This window comes from Bubalus kerabau, chromosome 8 (genome assembly GCF_029407905.1).
Source record: "Bubalus kerabau isolate K-KA32 ecotype Philippines breed swamp buffalo chromosome 8, PCC_UOA_SB_1v2, whole genome shotgun sequence".
NCBI lineage: Eukaryota > Metazoa > Chordata > Mammalia > Artiodactyla > Bovidae > Bubalus > Bubalus kerabau.
The window spans coordinates 106,476,850-106,496,334 of NC_073631.1; the positions used below are offsets into that span (position 1 = coordinate 106,476,850).

The following is a 19,485-nucleotide window of genomic DNA, read 5'->3' on the forward strand; positions in this document are numbered from 1 at the left end:
TTCCCTTAGTTGCCCTTCCTTCTTCTTATCTTGCATTCAGTACTTTATGAAACCCAGAATATTCCTTTTCTGTAAAAGATCTGACTTTTGTCGTCCCCATTTTCTCAGCAGACGCCCCAGCAATGCAGGCACTGACCCAGCTCTCCTGGGTTGGACTCCTGTCTTCAGCCCCTTGGCCATATTCATCAATCAATCTGTCCCCTAGTCATAATTTTTATTCCATTACTCACTTTCCAGAAATTGACAACTGCCCTTTATTCTCACTACCTTACCAAATTCATCCCTTTTAAAAACTGGTACCTGGTACTTGACTTTCTCTTACACGCATAGTCACTCCAGCTGGGACACCAGGCCTCAGCTAATCTAAGCCTGCTACTCACTTGAGGATCACCCAGAACTGGGGGTTCAGTGCAAATACTTATGGCGTGACCAGTTCATCTTGAACTTTGGGAATGTTCTTCAGTTGTTCTGTTTCCAACTAGACTGTGAGTTCTTTAAAATCAGTTAAGTCAGTAAGCAGAACTTTTTAAAACAAAAACATCGTGATGCTTAGATGGTGGTTTCAATATGGCGGTTACTTAATATACTGTGCTGATGGGCAGTGACCATTAGTAGCCAGAAGTTAGTTTCCACGAGGGCCAGCAACATTGCACAAGCAAAACTATGATGAATGTGTCTTGAAAAGCAGAAACAGAGACACAGACGTAGTAACAAACATGGGTATCAAGGGGGAATTGGGAGATTGGGACTGACATATATGACACTCTGTATAAAATAGGTGACTAAGAAGAACCTATTGTATAGCTCAGGGAACTCTACTCAATGCTCTGTGGTGACCTAAATGGGAAGTAAATCCAAAAAAAGAGGGGATATGTGTATACTTACAGCTGATTCACTTTGCTGTACAACAGAAACTAACACAACATTGTAAAGCAACTATACTCCAATAAAATTTTAAAAAAGAAAAATATGAAAAAAATACACCTAGAAAAAGACAGATGACATGGTGAGTACATTTCTGGAAACTGCAATTTTTCAAAATAATTTATTGGTATAGGTGAAGAGCAAGTATTTCACTCTTTGGGCTTTCCTTTTTTCATTAAAAAGGTCAATATATGTGTTAGGTAAATCAGAGTTTTAAAGAAGTGGGAATGCGCAGCTATCTTTAACCTGCAACCCAGTGACCATGAGTTCAGCCTTCTTTGACTCGAGAAGGGGTGCTGGCCAAGGGGTGCTCTTGTGAGAGGGGCTCTCACTATGTCACTACGATAACACAGAAATCCAAGGCTCACTCGAACCACTAAAGACCCTCTGGCACTTCTTAAAAGTCAAAGGTCAGGTGGCCAAATGTCATTTTATGGACTGGCAAATATCATCTTCCTCTTTGAGGTTTTAACTAGACAGATAAGACACTCCAGAAGAAATTGTTCCACCATGTAAATGACTCTCTGGGAGTTGGTGAGGACACTTAGAAAGTGCAGACATTCTTTGAGGATGCCACAAATGGATGCAGTCATTTGCTAAATGGTACCAAGAGACCTTATTGTTGATGGTATAACCTGCAGTCATTTTGGCTGATCCTTTCAATTCCTCCCTGAAGTGCTATGGAACAAAAGTATGCTAAGCAACATATTCAACAACTTTGTAACAATATTAAAAAAAAAATTAACATTAAAGAAATTTAGATTACTAATCTAACACAAAAGCTATTCACTTAAAATTTTTCATATCATTTTAATCACAGTCCACATACAATTTTGCATTCTTTAGTCTATAACCCCTCTTGTATACTTTTGATCTTTATACTTATAATACAGACTCCACCTGACTCTTAATACTCCATTTTCAAGCTTTTATTCTTCACTGCTCATTTGTTGATTCTGTTGTCTCTGACATTCAATTCTAATATCCAACTGTCCAACAAGAGTTGGACAATTACATATATGCTGGTAGCTCAGAGGGTAAAGCGTCTGCCTGCAATGCGGGAGACAGTGTTTGATCCCTGGGTCAGGAAGATCCCTGGAGAAGGAAATGGCAACCCACTCCGGTATTCTTGCCTGAAAAATCCCATGGATGGAGAAGCCTGGTAGGCTACGGTCCAGGGTGTCGCAAAGAGTCAGACACAACTAAGCAACTTCACTTTCACTTTTAAAAATTAATTAGCCATAATTTTAAGGAATGAGATGATCGGGTGAAAGGATTTAAAAATATTTATGGCTGCTGTTATAACTGGCTAAGTTGATCTTTAGTAGCATTGTACAAACACAGAGTTTCAAATTCAATTTTATGATTTTTGATCTACCTCTTGCATTAAGTCACTGCTGCAGGATCCTAAAAGAGTGACTGCCATTTCAGAAATGGCATTGACTTGTTGGTTTTTATTATAAGAAAACCAATAACAACGGGGAAGCTCTTACCAAAAAAGCCATAGTCCTTGGAGAAAGTTTGTATGTTTGTACCATATACAAAAGCATATTGGTTAATCTCCTTTACACATAGAACAATCTGGTTTTATATGTAATAAGTGGTGAATACATTCTATTTCACCTGGGTTATCTTTTAGGTAAGAGAGAAGAGAGCATTTATGATTAAATAAATTAAAATTATATCAAATTTGAGTTAATTAAAATCAACAATATCTTATGCAACAATAGTCAGATGACTTACTATTAACCAAATAAGTCTGATTAATGCTACCTGTTGTGGGAACCAGACATGATTTACTTTTAACTGGGTGTCTGGTGAGACATCACTCACCTGCTTTGTCAAGTTGATTTCTTTTAGATTGACTTAGAAGAAATTAACAAATGAAATCAATTCTATTAGAATTTAATGCCATTATTTTCGTGACTAAAATTACAAATGTTATTCAGATTTTCTGGGATTGTCTGGCTGATGCTAAAATTGCACATTTGATTGGATATTAGCGGTTGTATTTAGCTGATACAGAATCCAGCTCTGAATTCACATGGTTAATGGAGAAGTAAAAAACAACTGATGACTGTCTTTTATTCCTCTAAATGTAACTATTTACATTGATTGATTTTTGTCTATATGCCTTTTAGCTTTCAAGATATTTTGCAAATAATCAACCACAGAAGAATTTAAGTGGCAGGATCAACTTAACCTTTGCTTTCTAATGTGAGGTGTAGAATTTACAGAAGGTTCAATTCAATTTTCTTATCAAAAACAAGACCAAGAACGTGGCCATAACATTCCTTCCTTGGGGTTAATTAATCCCTTTAGATAACAATTACATTCAACAGTGGAGGGTTTATTATTCTGGGTAGGGAGTGACCTTTCTTGAAGACTATCTCCTCCTACTAAGGAGGTCACAGTCTATCCCCTTGGCCAGTGGGCCACTGTGTACTCAGCTTGCTCTTAAGTCGTTTAAAAGGATGAACCATAAACAGCAACGGTGATCTCTCACTTTGAGGAGCTGGTGATCTGGCAGGGGAGATAGCTACATGAATAAAAACAGAGGTCACATAAATAAGGGCTTCCCAGGTGGTGCTAGTGGTAAAGAACCTGCCTGCCGATGCAAGAGACATTAAGAGACACAGGTTCAATCCCTGGGGTGGGACAATCCCCTGGAAGAGGGCATGGCAACCTTCCAGTATTCTTGCTTGGAGAATCCCATGGACAGAGGAGCCTGGTGGGCTACAGTTCACAGGCTGGCACAGGGTCAGACACAACTGAAGTGACTTGGCATGCCTGCAACATTAATAAACACAGTTTTTCTCCTGCAGACTGAGAGAAAGATCTTAAAAACTTCTTAAATCCAGTTTTTCAAGACTCATTTGTGAATGAGAAAACACAGCTGTAAAAGGTTCTTATAAATTATCTGATGAGTACCGTTCTTACAGAGATTCCATCTGGTGAATGGAGAGATGACCCTGAAACCACATAAACACAGTGGGAAATTCCTGGGTCTCACCAAATTGTTCCACGGGCAACAGTATCACCACAGTCACCAAAAAACTTAAGCAATGAAGCAGAAAATCCTAGGATAATCAGAAAGATTATATCTCACAAAAGACTTCAATAATGATTGTGCGACTACATCAACTGTGATGGGAAAAAACAGTCTACACACATTATAAATGTGTTAGTGTGGCTTTTAGAGGAAATGGATTAAATATAAAGAGCTATTGATGGCAGTCATATGGCAATGAGGTCAACACAACAGCCAGGCACAGGCATACCCATGGCTGAATTTTAAACTGGGATAATTAAGCTTTATTTACTTCCTGTCAGGTCCATCATTTTAATCTTATATTTATGGAGGTTCTAAGAGCAAAATGTGGCACCATTAACAGTTAGATGTAGTTCTTTACTGTGCTTTGTGTTCAGTCACTCAGTCGTGTCTCTTTGTGACCTCTTTGTGACCCCATTGACTGTAGCCCTCTAGACTCCTCTGTCCACGGGATTTCCAAGCAAGGATACTGGAGTGGGTTGCCAGCTCCTTCTCCAGGGGATCTTCTTGACTCAGGGCTCAAATTCATGTCTCCTGTGTCTTCAGCATCGGCAGGCAGAGTCTTTACCACTGCACCACTTGGGAAGCCCTAGTTCTTTACTAGCTCTACTGAAAGATTTGGTTTGAATTGTTCTCAAATTGCTTTCGGACGCTGGGCAGGTGAGAACTTAGAGTAGACGCTAAACTTTTTCATCTCTCATTACAGGTTGGAGAGTCCAGCCTGAGAAGACTCAGAAATCATACAAGAAGCTGTTCTCCCTTCAGTAGATAAGCTGTTCTTCCTCCCCGCACAACTGATGGAGGGGTGACAGAGTCAAAGGGTCCCTCCAAGGCCTGTACGGTCATTAAGATTCTAGACTTTTACATGGCAGGAGTGACATGACTTAATTACTGATCATTCCCGTAATCGGCAGTGAAGGGAGTGCGGTGGGGGTGGGGTCGCACCTCTTATCCTGATACTCAAAGTGGATTGTTTTCAACCAAGTTTAAACATCTTAGTGGTTTTTTTTTTTTACATCTTCTAGTTTTAACTACAACTTGAAAAGTAACACTCTTAAAACCCACAATTTGAAATAGTTGAACCCAAAGGAGTAATTTGCAACAGAAAGAACATTAAGATATTTTTATAATACTTGAAAACACAGTATTACAACTGGAATTCGGTGACGTGAAACTGGCATGTCAAACACAACAGACAATTACAAGAGTAAAGGCAGAATAATTAAAAGAAATAGTAATTATACCAAAGACAGGTTTATAGAAAACCACGCTTGTTAACTTTGTATTTATAGACTTCAAAAGAACTGTGAATGTGACATTTTCTCTAATATTGTGATTGCTCTGTACCCAGCTTTATGCCAGTCTCTATAAAGACTGCTGAATACAGATCAGAAAATCAAAGTAGATTAAGAACTATTTCTATGGTCTGTGCACCCAAACAAACTGGACTCCCTTACAGTGCTTTCAACTCTGAGTAAAGTTCTAACGCAGAGACTACAGTGCATCTATTAGAAACGGGCGTTACCGGAGTCTGAGCGTTGAGTGCTACAGTTGAGATGGGCAATGCAGACTGTTTTAATTCTTCCCATTTGTTCACTACAGGCAGACCTCAGAAGTTTGGTTCTAGAACATCAAAATAAAGTGAGTCACATGAGTTTTTGGTTTTCCAGTGTATATAAAAGTTATTTTTACATTATACCGTGGTCTATTACAGAGTAGGCAATGGCACCCCACTCCAGTACTCTTGCCTGGAAAATCCCATGGATGGAGGAGCCTGGTGGGCTGCAGTCCATGGGGTCGCTAAGAGTCGGATACGACTGAGTGACTTCATTTTCACTCTTCACTTTCATGCATTGGAGAAGGAGATGGCAACCCACTCCAGTGTTCTTGCCTGGAGAATCCCAGGGACGGCGGAGCCTGGTGGGCTGCTGTCTATGGGGTTGCACAGAGTCGGACACGACTGAAGTGACTTAGCAGTGGTCTATTAAGTGTCTAAAAAAGGGCACATATGTTAATTTAAAAGTATGTTGTTGTTGCTGCAAAATACTAGCCATCATTTGACAAGGCAGGGTTGTCACAAACTTTCAATTTGTAAAAATCACACTATCTGTGAAGTAGAATCAATCATGGCATGTTGGTATTTACAGCCTTAGTTGAAAATGACACATTTGTGATTTAACATTAGGATATACTGTTCTGCATTTTTGTAAAAAGATTTTTATTAATTCTTATAATTTGTCTATAGCTCACTTATTCATTCATTCATTCAATATTTATCTAGTGACTACAACACATGCTCTGCATTGTTTTAGATCCTAGAGATAGTACAGTGAATAAAATAAACACATGCCTGGCAAACATTGCTGCCCTCATGGAATTTACATTCTACTTCGTATAATACTTGGAATGCTAATAGAATTGATTAGCTATTGACTTAGTGATTTGAAAATACGTTACATTTAAGTTGGTGTGAGATTATACAATATCTTTGATATGGAAGACTGCTGCTGCTGCTGCTGCTAAGTCGCTTCAGTCGTGTCCGACTCTGTGCGACCCCATAGACGGCAGCCAACCAGGCTCCCCCGTCCCTGGGATTCTCTAGGCAAGAACACTGGAGTGGGTTGCCATTTCCTTCTCCAATGCATGAAAGTGAAAAGTGAAAGTCAAGTCGCTCAGTCGTGTCCAACTTTTCGCAACCCCATGGACTGCAGCCTACCAGGCTCCTCCGTCCATGGGATTTTCCAGGCAAGAGTACTGGAGTGGGGTGCCATTGCCTTCTACGATGGAAGACTAGTCAAACTTATTAGAAAAATTGGGACAGTTTTAAATATGTCATATCAACTAATCATAAACTGACTGTAGAAAGGTCAGTTCAAGTCCTGTCTCCAGAGCATAAGAACTTTAAAAAAAGAATTAAAAGTAACATTTTTATTAATTCTGGGGTCAATTAAGGTCATTAAATCAGAATCATGATTTATTTAGTCAGGGTGGGTTGTCCTCCACATGACTATCCCATCTTTAACTCCTATTATATTTAAAGAATTTAAATTTTACTATTCTCAGTCACAGTATAATTTAATATTTTATAATGCATTCAGTATCCTTCTTGCAAAAAAAAAAAAAATGCAATTTGGAACAAAGCAAAGAAGGCAAAATTACCACTTGCAACAATTAAGACAAATATTTTAACAGCCATAAATCTGTCTAGAACAGAAAGTCCCAGTGGTTAGAACAGTGGTGATTAGAAAAGCAGTGGTTGGAACATTTTAATGAAAAAAAAAAAAAAAAAAAAAAAATTTGCGGGGGGGAAAGGGTAGGTGTCAGGGGAGAAGATGGCCAGGAACTGATTATTAGAGACCTACAGAGTCACCCCCACCTACTCTGGGGCCCAGGGATGGGCTGAGAACGCGGAGCCTGAAAGGGTGTCAGCTGGGAAGAAACAGAAGGAGCATGCTGGCTGGCAGCGAATGAAGAGAGTGGTGGCGGGTGCCTGACCTTGACAGTGATGTACTCTGGTTCTCATTCATATTCTGTCAGCTCTGCTTTCCCCCTCACAGAGGAAGAGTCGGCCAGTCACCAGTGCTTCTGAGCACACTGCCAAATTCCCCCTCTCCGAGCGGCAGTCCAGCTTCGCCTGCTTCTTTTTGTAAGACTAAATGGAGGAAGATGAGATTGGGGGAGCCCCTGGGGACTGACGTCTGTGGGGCCATCTGTGTTTGACTCTGGGCAGGTGGGGAGGGAGGAGGGCAGGAAGATTCAGGCAGGGCGGGGCCAGGTGCCTGCATTTGAGTTCCCTCTCACTGTTGCAAGTGAGTCTTCGCTGTCCTTCGACCTGCAAGGGCAGCAGGTACCCGGAGGAAGTCTGCTTTTAAAACCATCTATTTGCAGCACGTTGTCTGGTGAGGGTAAAGCCCGTTTACAAAGAGTGGTGTTCAAAAACCTGTTGACTTTCAGTTTGGGGATCTTCAGTATAAACACAATAGAGAAGCTATACATACCCCAAAATAATTACGGTGCAGCAGAGGAGCTACACATATGCCAAAATAATTATGGTGCCGGTAATTACAACTTGTGTGGCCTTCACAGTGCATAGGTGTCTTGCCTGACACCCTCTCCTTCGTCCCCCGTCCCTCTGAGATGTGCTGAAGGCGGCTTATCAGAGCAGAGAGGTCGCATTTCACACTATGCAAAGTGAGGGAGATATCTATCTTTAATCTTTTAATCCTTTCCCCTTATCCCACATATAAAGCAACAAGAAACATTACACGAGAAACTGCTTGGTATTGATTAGGTAAAATGGTGACTTAAAGAAAGCAGGGATCCACAAGGACCAAGACAGCCTGAATCCATGGGGGGTGGGGGGCGAGGTGTGGGCTGAGCTTGAGCAGGTAAAGTGTTGGAGGGAAAGGTCGGGAGACAGGCCCTTGGCTTGTGGATGATGTAGGAACAGGAGCACAGAGCGGGGCACCAGACAAGCTGTGAGGAGAAGAGCAAAAACGAATCTCAGGCCGATTGATCCAGCCTGGCCCCTGATGTCAAACCTGGCATGGACCCGACTGCGGCTCCCTTCCACAAAAGGAAGAAAAAGGAACACAGCAATCATGCTAATCAATTCATCTTCTGTTTCCAACGTCAATTACCGGAGCGAATTAATTACTCCATTAAGTAGAAGGTTCTCTGTTGATTTAGGTCACTAATGAATATTACCAAGTAAAACTGGATTCATGATTCTGACGTTTTTGCTTCTCATACCCTCAAGACGAGAAAGGGGTGCTGGATGTGACCTTAGGGCTCCAGCCCTGGCCATTACCTCCCCTCCATTCACCCAGGCTCTTCTCTGTAAGAACCATCGAACTGAACCGTCCAAGGAGTCCAGACACCTTAGCATCTGCCTCTATCAGTCTTTAAACTAATGTTGGGATAAATGCTCTCATCTTTTCGGTATCTGTGCTGTGTCTAATTTTAGTTTTATTGTACCAAACTGACTGACGTGGGTTTAACCGCTCTATTTGATGGACGTTGCTTCGTCAGACAGACCGACGCTTGTTCTTACAATTATTAGCCTGATGTTTTCTGACTAAAATATGGAACGAGATAGGGTATGTTTTCTCTAACAACACGTCCTGCTTGGTGACTGTCTCATCACCAAACATTTCGAAGTGACTAGTGATGTTAAAAATACCAGCTAACCACTGAGAGAGGTGTGGCAGGCTGAAGCCCCTGGCCTCAGGGTATATTCACAGGCTTAGAGAGACAGGACACACGTGTCCCGATAAACAGTACCGCAAGTCAGGGCATGGTCAGCTGGGTGGGACTGACTTGGGTGTTTTTGGAAGGAGCTTTGAGGTGGACCCCCAGCTAGTGGTAAGGACTAGGAGAGGGCAAGGGTTTCTAATTCAGGGACAAAGTGTGCCAAGCCAACTCTCATCTGAGACTCAAAACCATGCACTTCCCCCCATGACGCCTCAGCAGGTGACTGACGGCGGTTCTCGGTGGTTTTCCTACACTCAGCTCCTTCCCTGGTGCAAATCACTGCCACAGCAACGGTCTTCAAACACTCCTCCCGTCAGGGCAGTGCCCTGCACAGGAGGACCAAGTGAGGCTGTCCCTCTACAACATGGTCCTAAGGTCCCTGGCTGTACTCATCCTTGTTCCTGCGTCCGAGGAGAGGCCAGCACGCTCCTTCTGTGAGTGAGTGAAGTCGGTCAGTCATGTCCAACTCTTTGCGACCCCATGGACTGTAGCCCACCAGTCTACTAGGAGTCTGTGGCTCCTCCGTCCCTTGGATTTTCCAGGCAAGAGTACTGGAGTGGTTTGCCATTTCCTTCTCCAGGGGATCTTCCTGACCCAGGGATCAAACCCGGGTCTCCCGCATTGCAGGCAAGACGCTTTACCATCTGAGCCACCAGTGAAGGGACATGTAAAAACCGATTTCAGTTTTCAGGCCACGTTGTTGCAACTACTCACCTCGGCCCAGCAGGTGCAGGCGCAGCCACAGTCTCCTGGCGATGAGGGGATGGGGCTGGCCTGTGGGCCATGGCTTGCTGACCCTTCAGCAGACATCCCGAGGCTGGGCCCCGCCATGCAGAGCACTTGACTGTCCCCCTCGGGCCTTTCAGCCCAGAGGCCAGCCTCCTCACCTGGGGTCTCCTCACACTCACTGTGGACTGTCAGCGTCCCACGCTCTCTTCTGCCCACCTCACAGGCCCCTCCACCGTTACACGCATCTGCTCCCCCCAACAGCCCCCTTCAGTAGACACTTGTGGGCCGCCCGCTCTGTGCTCAGTGCTAGGTACACGGAGTGCAAGGCTGGTCCTGGGTGTGTAGGGGTGACGGATAGGTGAGGATGATTTCAACAGCCTGGAGGAGCTGGATGACGCTCCCCTGCCTCTGATCTGCCAGGGCACCTTCTCTCTACAACCAAACACCTCATGTTTCTATATCTACAGCTGGCAGGAGCGGCCCCTCGGGAGACGACCACTCACCCAGTTCCTTGCACACGGTGGATGCTCAAAAAACAGTGACCAGGGACTTCCCTAGTGGTACAGCGGCTAAGACTCTGCTCTCAATACAGGGGGCCTGGGTTAGATCCCGCATACCGCAACTAAGACCTGGCACAGCCAAATAAATATTAAAGGAAAAAAAAAAAAAAAACTAAAGTGAATTAAAGAAAGTTTAAGTTAATAGTGCCTTATGTCTACCTGACATACACATACAAATTTTAGAACTTTAAATAAGAACCTGCTGTATGACATAGGGAACTCTACTCGATACTCTGTAATGACCTATATGGGAACAGAGTCTAAAAAAGAATGGATATATGTAGACATATAACTGATTCACTTTGCTGTACACCTGAAATGAACACAACACTATATCAACTACACTCCAAGAAAAACTAAAAAAAAAAAGTGTATTGAACCCATTGTATACCTTACACGTATGCAATGCTGTATGTCAACTGTATCTCAATGAAGCTGGAAAGAATTTTAATAAAATAAATTTTAAAAATTATAAAAGTGTTTAGAACTTTAATATTTCTCAATAAATTCAACGTTAAAGTGAGAGGACCGACTTCTAAAGAAAACATGACCATAAAAGAAACTCGGTATTAAGTAGGAGCTGAACGCTAACATACATATTTTCTTATACATATCCCAAACAACAACAATAACAACACAACAGCTCTGTGATCATCCTTCTAGCCAGGCAAAGTGACTCTTACTTTGTGGACAAGCACTTGTGAAGATTATGCTAAGGAGATGTGGCCACTCCAAACAGATTAGAGCAGTGGAAATGGGGCTATGGAATCGTATTAGAAACCCCATATGCTTGGAGGGACCATCCTGAAATTAAACCTCCTTCATGGGGCACTGCCAGTTATAAATGTGCTACACTCGACTGGGAGAAAATTCCATGAAAGCTTACAAAAACCTTGCTAGAAGCATTAAAAATTCCTAGCCGTTTCATTATTTGTCATTCAGCAAATGTTAATATTTCTTTCTGTATTCCTACTGAAGCTTGAAATTAACATGGCCTTTTGTTTATTTCTTCATTTCTGCACTCTTGTCAGCTCATCTCAGGAACGCATTTTGTTAGTTGGCTGCTGCAGAGCCAAATAAAAAAAAAGCCAAAAGACACTCACACCCTGACTAGTGAAAGCCTCTGCATGAAATTACATTTGTTCTTTAACCTCTCAGAAGTAGAACATTCCACTTAAAATAAATATTTAACACCTAGGACGCCTTCTTTCAGGAATCACTTTGACACGGACATTAGTCTCTCTCGGTACCCAATGCCAGAACCCTGGGGTGCAAAGCTTTCTACAGATGAAGCTGAGGGAGAGTGTGGATGGGGTCTAGGAAGGCTGGCAAGCAAGGGCGAACACAGAATTTGCTAAAGCAAATTGATCTCTGAAAATGCCCCTCCCCGACCCAAGACTCTTCAAGCGGAATTTAGCCCAAGTCTAAGTGGTTTTCAAACCAAGCTGGGATGTGGGTCCCAGGGAAGGGCCCCTCTGCCCCAGGACTGGTTGTGTCAGATCCGGCCTGCTTCCCAAGGACCCGGCTCTACGAAGCCTCCTCCCCACCAGGAACCTGATTATCACCCCAGTTTAACTGGTGCCCTGACAGCTCCAGTGGGCATGTGGCTTTGGAACAAGAGCCCTGCCCTGGGGCACTCGGAGTGGGCAGCCTCAGACTCAGGTACCCAGTAGTAAGTGCTTCCTTGCTGGCTCAGATGGTAAAGAATTGGCCTGCAATCAATGTGGGAGACCTGGGTTTGATTCCTGGGTCGGGACGATCCCCTTGGAGAAGGGAATGGCAACCCACCCCCGTATTCTTGCCTGGAGAATTTCACGGACAGAGGAGCCTGGCCAGCTACAGTCCATGGGGTCACAGAGAGTCAGACACGACTGAGCGACTCACTTTCACCCAATAGTAAGTATATGCTGCCGACTTAAAATCCTGCCCCATGGGGGAAGCCTTGGGTGTCTGGGGTATGCTGCTTTATGAAGGCTTTGTGGGGGGCAATGGATGTTTTGAAAAGTACAGACTGTGACAGACATGGTACTGAATGTCCCCAGGAACAGAATTAACAGGGATGGTATCCAAAACTGGCTTAAGAATGCCTCCAAAGCGGCAGGTCATTTTTTAACTTGATGTTCAGATGGCTCAAGAGTCTTTACAAGATAGACTCTTGCTCATGCCTGTGGGCATGTGTGTGTTTAAATGTGCTTCCAGAACTTTCCAACTAGGACAGAAGGGAACAGCCCTCCTGGTTCAGGACACAGCGCCTGATAAAGCTCGGAGGACAGCCCGAGGTTGGCGCTGCATGTCCTTTGAAGGCTGTTTCCGCGGACTGTGTCTCCTGTCTGTCATGAGGACCTCTGACAGACCACAGGGCCTCTGGTTAGACCACAGCACTCCCCGGGGCCAGGGTGCCTGCCCATGGAGAATATCATGATGCTATATTCATCCTTCCTCCCGGCTGATGTTGACTCATTATATGACAAAGCCACTCTTCAATCTCTATTTCGGGTAGACTTTGCACTTTGGGGGAGCTGGTAACACGCCTCTCCAGATAAAAATGTACAGGAAAGGCCATTAAAGGCCTCTTAAGTCTTAATTGGGTCAATTTCTTCCCTGCCCCATCATGAAACCAATGTGACCTTTTTTCTGGTGTTGGCTTTTAATCCCTCTTGTTCTTGGCTCATCTTGATAATGGGAAACTCATTGCCACCTCACATGAAGACGGCGGACAGGATGGAGGTGAGTACAGAGGAAGAAATCCGGCTTTTAGGGTCCTTCTGTGTTGTACAAATCTACTTCCAGAGCCAATTTCCAGACTACCTGCTGTTTTACATGCTGAACCTCAAAGCTCCACCCACCTTCCCATATCCTCCTCCCCTCAACCTGGACAATCAAAGAGGTGACTGTGAAAAATGATCTCCAATGATCACTAAATGCCGTGCTTTAAAAGTCACATTTTCTGTGAATCCAAATTAAGCTCTGTTTACTCCATGGAAATTAAGGTTGCTGCAGCTACCGCCTGGAGGCACATTTAAAGATTCTCACGTGACATGTTCTGTTATTCCAGGGACAAGAGGTTCTCTTTAAGCAAAGTCCAGAATGCAGCCTGGATCCTGCACTGGCCAAGCCCAGTCCACTGCAGCATCCACGGGTCCTGGGAGCAGAGGGCCTCCAGTTCTCTGGGCAAGAATCTCGCCACACCTCTCCGTGGAGCCACCTGTGTTCAGGAATACCTCCCCCTGGACTGGGAGTTGCCCCAGCCCACGACAGCTTGGCCTCAGTGGGCTCTGATTTTTCTAGCCCAGGAATCACAACTGCATCCCTCAGCTCTGGTTCCTTCTCTTAATATGCCACCTCTACTGCTGGCACATGGCTTGTGCCCCTTTGGGGGCAGACCCTGGGTGATGCCAGGGCTCACAGGAACACACCGACGTGGCCCCCAGCTTCCACCTCTCCTTGGTGCCGCTGACTGTAGGCCACGTTGCTTCTACGTGAGAAGGAAAACACCCCTGGGTGCCAATTATTAGCTCAATATTCATGGCAGCCCAGGCCCTTACGACTCAGTTCCGGTTACCTTGCTAGTCTCATCAATCATCACTGTGTATATTCACTCACTTCTTCACCTGTTCATTCAATCGTAAAGATCCTCCAAGGCTCCAGCGAGTCAAGCATTGTGATAGACGCACATAGAGACACTAAATAACACCCATCTCTAGATGAGCTTCCTCAAGAAGCTCAGACTTGAGTAGTGGTAGCTGGATCTATCAGCACAGATGTGCAGTAAAGGGTCAGGACGAAGGGTCCTGAGAACCAAGGAAGGAGAATGCAGTTCTCCGTTTCTTGGGGCCCAGCTTGGATACCACCTGATGGGAAGCTCTCCCTCATTACTCAGCCTCCTCAGGATCCTTTTTGGGGTCAGGGCAGTAATGAATGTACTCAGCCTGGGCCCCCAGAGGCATGAACACCCCTCGAGAGCGGGAACAAGGCTCTGCTCCTCTGTGCTCTCCATGCAACAGGCACCCTGGCTTGTACACGGCGGGTGCTCCGCGCATGTCTACTGCTGATTCGAATGTACCTGACGGTAAAACTTAGGATCAGGGTCAAAAGCAATCCTTCCTGAAGTATTCACTAGAAACCTGTTCCTCCTTCTGATGGAGGGGGCAGAAGTGTGCCAGACGGCTCCAGTCAGGAGTCTGACGGCCGGCCCCAGCTCTCCACTCTAAGCTGTGTGCTTTGCAAAGACCCTCCTCGGACTCCTCTGGACTACTGTATCTGCAGGACAGCAGAGGCCCCAGATGCGGAGCAGGTGGGAGGAGAGGTCCAGGCCTCAGGGGAGCGACCCAGCAGCAGGATGAGACTTTCTGGTGGTGGATGGAGGACATGCCTCCCCTCTTAGAGAAGAGGCACATTCACCACTGACACACCATCCCATAAGGCCACTTAGTAATTACTGAACAAAACCTTGCTCTTCGTGTGATACCGAGTATTACCCATTGCGGGGGGTTGGCTTTCAAACTCAAGAGTCTGGACTACAACCACTATGACCACGTCAAGCTTGTGTGTTACATACACACACATGGGTTACATGTACCGAGATTAAAATACTGTAGGACACCATATTAGCTATCTGTTGCAAGGCCGACAAATTACCATGAAACTCAGTGGCTTAAAATAACAGTCATTATCTCATAGTTTTTGTAGGTGGGAGATACAGTAGCGGCTTAGCTGTGTGGTTTGGTTCAGGGTCTCTCGTGAGGCTGTAATTAACGTGATCTGCTTCTAAGCTCACCTACATGACTACTGGCAGGAAGCCTCTGTTACTTTCTGGCTGTTGGCTGGAGGCCTCAGTTTCTTTCTATGTGGGCTTCCATTGGGCTGCTCACAATACACACACACACAGAGATTTTTTTTTTTTCCCACCTGTGAATTTGAAGGCTGCAGATGCTTTACACAATGGCTGTGAAAATTTAACAGGCTCAGAACTGGAGAAAGGATATTTATCTGTTTGTCTATCCACACACCTATACCTATAAACACAAACATACACGTAGGTGTTTATTTTTTAGTGTGCGGGTGGTGCTGGTGGTTTAGTTCCTATGTTGTACTGGACTCTTGTGACCCCATGGACTGTAGCTCATTAGGCTCCTCTGTCCATGGGCTTTTCCAGGCAAGGATACTGGAGTGGATTGTCATTTCCTTCTCCAGGGGATCTTCCGACCCAGGAATCGAACTCGGGTGTCCTGCATTACAGGCAGATTCTTTACCGACTGAGCTATGAGGGAAGGCTAGTGTGCGGGTAAGTGACATTAAGTACATTCACATTGCTGTGTGCACATTGCTGTGTGATCACCATCACCATCCATTTCCAGAATTCTTTTCATCTTGTAAAACTGAAAGTCTGTACCCATTAAATAACAATACCCCATCTCCCCTCTTCCCTTCCCCTGGCAACAATCACTCTTTCTGTCTCTATGAATTTGACTGCCCTAAGTACCTCATTGGAGAAGGCAATGGCACCCCACTCCAGTACTCTTGCCTGGAAAATCCCATGGATGGAGGAGCCTGGAAGGCTGCAGTCCATGGGGTCCCTGAGGGTCGGACACGACTGAGCGACTTCAATTTCACTTTTCACTTTCATGCACTGGAGAAGGAAATGGCAACCCACTCCAGTATTCTTGCCTATAGAATCCCAGGGACGGGGGAGCCTGGTGGTCTGCTGTCTATGGGGTCACACAGAGTTGGACATGACTGAAACGACTTAGCAGCAGTAGCAGCAGCAAGTACCTCATATGAGAGGAAAAGGCAATGGCACCCCACTCCAGTACTCTTGCCTGGAAAATCCCATGGGTGGAGGAGCCTGGTAGGCTGCAGTCTAAGGGGTTGCAAAGAGTCGGGCACGACTGAGCGACTTCACTTTCACTTTTCACTTTCATGCACTGGAGAAGGAAATGGCAACCCACTCCAGTGTTCTTGCCTGGAGAATCCCAGGGACGGGGAGCCTGGTGGGCTGCAGTCCATGGGGTCACACAGAGTCGGACACGACTGAAGCGACTTAGCAGCAGCAGCAAGCACCTCATATGAGAGGAATCATACAATATTTGTCCTTTTGTGACTGGTTTATTACACTTGATGTCTTCAAGATTCATCCGTGTTGCAGATTGTGTCAAAATTTCTTTCCTTTTTAAGGCTGAATAATATTCCATCCTATACACACACATCACATTTTGCTGGACTCTTCATCCATCTATGTACACTTTCGTCCCTTTCTTCTTTTGACTATTCTGAATTATGCTGTTACTAACATGGATATATAATGATTACTTTTAAACATGTTAAATATGTAAACATTTTAAAAATATTTTAAATATTTTCAACAATTCATGTCACTAATAAAATATTATTTCAAGACGTTACTAGGAAATATTCTTGTTTCTGAATTAATGCCGAGGTTCGTGGTTGGGAAACTTTATGGAATAAGGGTAGATCTTCTCTGGACCCCCGGGGGCTGGGCTGTTCAGCTGGCCAAGTTGGGGCATGGCAACCTGGTGAGTATCACGAAAAACGTAAAGAACTCAAACTTAACTCTATTCAAAAATGTTAACACTTTAAAAAATAATGTTCACTAGTAAAATATTGTGTTCTTCCAACATCCAAACAAACAACTCCATTGAGACAAGTTTACAACAGACTCATGAGTTACAGCCTCTGCAAAAGAAATAATTATAACCAAACTTTGGCTCTTATAAAATTCAGGTAATAATTCTAAACAGCTGGAGTGGGAGTTTAAATTTTTTTTTTTTAAATCAATAAATATATAAAGATAAAAATTCTTCCCTTCTCTCCGGCAGGAGGGCAAACTCTGGTCATTTGGTTTTTAAATGACTCCTTTACTAGGCCATGGCTACTCATCACGAGGTGAAACAGGGCTGCGTGCAAATGAGGGGAGAAAGGGATGCTACCCAAGAGAGTTTCTGAAGCCAGACTATCCACAGCCCTGGGGCCATTCCACAGAAGACGGAGGGGGTGTCTATAGAGACATATGCACTCATCCAGGATTTAACTAAGCTGTTAAAGATAAGTGATCAGTGATGGAATTTTATGTATTCTTCAAAACTCTAAATGCCTACCACTTTAAAAAGTTTATTTGTAACATTCAGCAAATATTCACTGGATTCTTAAAATGTGCCAAGCACTGTTAGGTGCTTGGGATATGGAGCACACTGGTAAAGAAAACGGACAAACGTGCTGAACACAGAACATCTGATGTTATTTAAGAATTTCGGTTTTAATTTGAACAAAGGGTATTACAGGTGTTATGCCCCCAACTTTGTCTCAGTCCCCCCATCCGTGTGTCCAGTGCACCAACAGGCACCCTTGCCAGGACCCGCAGGCCAGCACTGGGGAGGAAGTATTAGTTCCCTGGATTCCTCAACTTGCAAACATGAAGCGGCACAGAGCGGGTCTAATGATCAGCCCCTGCTGCTCCAACATAAATGAAATTCTGGCCAAGACAGCCCAGGTTTGTATTCGATAATGCTGTGAGGCAGTTTTGGGGCTGGTGGATGGCTGGTTGGCTGAGAGAACAATCTAGATATGAGATGAAACAAAACTTCCTACAGAGAGGACAAAGGGCCCTTCCTAGCCACGTGTTGCAGAGCTGAGTTTGAGCACATCTGGGGGTGAGTCTGCTCTTGTTCTCCAGCAACACAGGTTCCTGTCATCCCAGCCCGCTGTAAGTTGCTGCCAAGGCTGACAAACACAGATGTCCCACTGGGTCTGGAGGGACAAGCCCAGTGGCCACTGCGTGTACACACCCATACTCACAGCCATGCACACACGTTTTGTCCTGCTCACTGCCCCAGCCTGCTGAGGTCCTGCTCCTCCTTGACTGTGGGGCTCTGGCATGGAGGACTCTCATTCACCAGATTCTTTCCTGGCTCTGCAGGTTCCTCGAACTTCTCCACATTCATCCTCTCCAGCTTCCCTGTGGCTGATGCTGCTCACTGGACTGTTGTCATTTAGTAGCTCAGTCGTGTCCGACTCTTTGCAACTCCATGGACTGTATGTAGCCCACCAGGCTTCCCTGTCCACGGAATTCTCCAGGCAAGAACACTGGAATGGATTGCCACGGCCTCCTTCAGGGGATCTTCCCAACCTGGGTCTCCTGCACTGCAGGCGGACTCTACTATCTGAGCCACCAGAGACAACCTGACCTCTTCATGTCAGAAGCAGTTGAGGGCAGCCTGAATCTGGAAAAGCCAGGAAGGTCTGGGAGAACTGGCTTCTTTGTCTCTCACCTCTAGAGTCTGGGTCAGGTGTCAAGAGCCAGGAGGTGGGAACTGTCAGCTGCCGTCTGGTCCTCTCCCGGGGGCTGTGCTTGGGGGTGGGGGGGGGGTGGGGGTGGGGGTCTGCTCCCAGCTACAGGTACACATCTCAGAGGGCTGGTCTTCTAACTTATTTTCAACTCCGACATACAATTTTAGCATCAAATACTTCCCTGAATAATGTGGAATGAGGTAATATTTGTCTATCACCTGTATGTCTCCGATGATCACTATATTTTTTAACATCAGAAATGAATGCCCATTACAATCACTACCCCTCTTCCCACTTCCCACTTGACCCACACCTGGACAACCAACTTAAAAATATGATTGTTCACTACAAAGGGCATTCTGCTTATATGTATATTTAATGTTACCAGGATAGAACCTGAAAAAAAAAAAAAAAGGTTGGTGAAAAGGTCCATTAACTGACAAGACCCTGGGGTACTTTCTGGAGCTTTTGTGTATTAAAATATACTTCTAGTTTTATTTATTCTTCTTTTTAATCTTCCCACCTCCACCCCCAAGGCCTACTTCTAGTTCGAGAGTTCATGTTTTCAGATACCACTGCAAGTCAAACTCCAATATTCATAAGGCTTATGAAGAGAAATTCTCAACCTGAAAACATAATTGCCAGTTGGTGACCCAGCACAAT

At 44.6% G+C, this 19,485-nt stretch overlaps 1 protein-coding gene and 1 long non-coding RNA gene across 3 annotated transcripts in view; one reads left to right on the top strand and one right to left on the bottom strand.

Annotated features, from left to right (window-relative positions):
- HIPK2 (homeodomain interacting protein kinase 2) overlaps positions 1-19,485 on the bottom strand; it is a 192,044-nt gene that overhangs the window by 85,631 nt on the left and 86,928 nt on the right. The window lies entirely within an intron of this gene.
- Positions 4,194-4,796, top strand: LOC129659570 (uncharacterized). The gene is made up of 3 exons (XR_008718124.1): positions 4,194-4,257; positions 4,404-4,597; positions 4,683-4,796. It is a non-coding gene; the product is annotated as an uncharacterized LOC129659570 (long non-coding RNA).